Here is a 2500-nt window from a genome sequence, read left to right as displayed (position 1 = left end):
GCTTTATTAAGCGGACACTTTTTAATAATATGTTCTATATGAAGTAATTTTGGATATATTTTGAATGATTTTGAATATATTTGGATTTTAATGAAATTACTGTAAATAAGTTTTCTTCTTTTTTTTTGACATTGTGACTGAAAATTCCTGTTGAAGGGAGTCTCAATAAAGTATGTATGCATGTATTACCGGTATAATGAAACAATTAACCATCAAGAACAAGTTCACGCTTCAATAATCCGGCATGTGTGAAATAAGCGAGTTCAGAGTTTCAAAAAACTGCGCGTGTCGGGATAAAAGCAAGCACATTAAGAAAAAAAGAGAAAATATTTCTAATGCAAATTCTTGCAGCTATTTAGCATAACAAAAATGACAATTATATACTTGTTTTTATCCTGAGGCACACATTCCTTTCTTGAAACTCTGAACTGGCTTCAGGACGAGCTCAGCGTTCTTCATTAAAAAGTTTTGGTTGTTTTGGTGGAAAATGCTTTTTTTGCAGTCGCAGGTGTATGTATGGGGCAACTGGGGTGAAATCCGAGAAACAGCAACGGAACGGGCCAAAAAAAGGTTGCTGCGGTTCCTTCGATTTTCCCCTGATAACGTCAACAGGAGCATTTCTAGCTTACTTCCACTTCAGTTCGAGTGAAAGAAATCCATGGCCTTCTATATGTTCTGTCCCTGGTTAGTTCCTGTTCCTTTACACTTTCACCACTTTAATATTTGATCAGTTAAATGTTAGCCTTTAGAAAATACATCTATTGAAGGAACTTTTTTTTTATGCTCTGTCTTGACTCCAGCAAATATAAAGTGGTGACCCTTTGGCATACTATTCATAATATTCTTGTTTTAACTGGTGGACTGAAAAAGACATAAGCGATGCAAATCATGCATTTACAAACGTTTCTATTACTAGCCTTTAAAAAATAAACGATGAGAGCCCTGCGCCGGAATTTATTACTGACTTCTACACAGGTACTTATTGCAGCTAGCACAACCCCACACAGATACCTCAATTTGAAAAAAAAAAGGCAGAAACGATAAATGCCTTGAGAAAAATGATACATAGCTTCCAGAGAGTGGACAAACTTTCTACAGATGCGCAAGATGTACATACATTTAGATACTTTACCCAGAAAAATATCGCATTGTTACCAGTGGAGTGGAATATTTTTACAACAATACAGATAGACTTACTTAACAATATCGCAAATTCAGTCGGGTAATGGCATTTCAATTTTTCCAAGTACAACTAGTTCCTAATTCTTAGATGCCCAAATCAATACACATTTTGAATTTTTCTCAAGGAAACATCGTTGTTATTTTGGACCCACGTACTTTGAGTTAAGTAGTCATCGCATTAGTTGACTAAGGCAGATCTTCTATACCCAAAAACTTCAAAATAATTAAAGAGGCACTGTCATGCAAAATTTGCTGTTTTTATGTTAAAAATGGGTAAAAATCTCTCTTACTACTTTAGCTCACATATACAACATTCCTGACAACTCACTGACAAGATATGAAATAAATTTATGGCAAAAAGAGCTATCTATTCATATTTAATTTTTGACCACTTCTGAAAATACGGTCTCCAAACTTAAAAATAAAACTGGCCAGCTTTTTTCAAGTTTTAATCCATTCCATCCTTCACTCCATCCTTGGCTACAAACAACAAAGAATGGACTCAACGCACTTCAGTGGCTATTGGCAACAAAACTACAGCATTATTTTACGGTATTCATTCTTGCAAAGACGTCCTTTAGTGTTTTGACGTTTCACTCCCATAGCATGACAGAACTTTAAGCTTCATAGAAAACAGTGCAGGAGTAATTATGATCTCTTCAGTGAAGCAAGGCCTAATAATATTCTCTTCGCTATAATGAAAGACTGGATTATACTGTACTCATGGGTGTGCCACCTAAAGTAGAGCCTAATAATATCATCTTGACTCTAAGAAAACACTCGGTTATACTGTACTCATGGGTGTGCCACCTGAAGTACAGCCTAATAATATTATCTTGACTCTAACAAAACACTGGGTTATACTGCACTTATGGGTGTGCCACCTAAAGTACAGCCTAATAATATTATCTTGAGTCTAACAAAACACTGGGTTATACTGCACTCATGGGTGTGCCACCTAAAGTACAGCCTAATAATATTATCTTGACTCTAACAAAACGCTGGGTTATACTGCACTCATGGGTGCGCCACCTAAAGTACAGCCTAGTAATATTATCTTGACTCTAACAAAACGCTGGGTTATACTGTACTCATGGGTGCGCCACCTAAACTACAGCCTAATAATATTACCTTGACTCTAACAAAACACTGGGTTATACTGTACTCATGGGTGTTCCACCTAATTATTGCCTTCGTTCTAACAAGAGAACCAGTTATACCATACTTATGGGAGTGCCACCTAAAGTACAGTCTAGTAATATTATCTTGGCTCTTTAAAAGTCTCAAACAAACCAACATTATTGTACTTACAAACACA

This window comes from Montipora foliosa, chromosome 5 (genome assembly GCF_036669935.1).
Source record: "Montipora foliosa isolate CH-2021 chromosome 5, ASM3666993v2, whole genome shotgun sequence".
NCBI classification, from domain to species: domain Eukaryota; kingdom Metazoa; phylum Cnidaria; class Anthozoa; order Scleractinia; family Acroporidae; genus Montipora; species Montipora foliosa.
The sequence above is the reverse complement of the archived record's forward strand: the minus strand, read 5'-3'. Positions refer to the sequence as shown.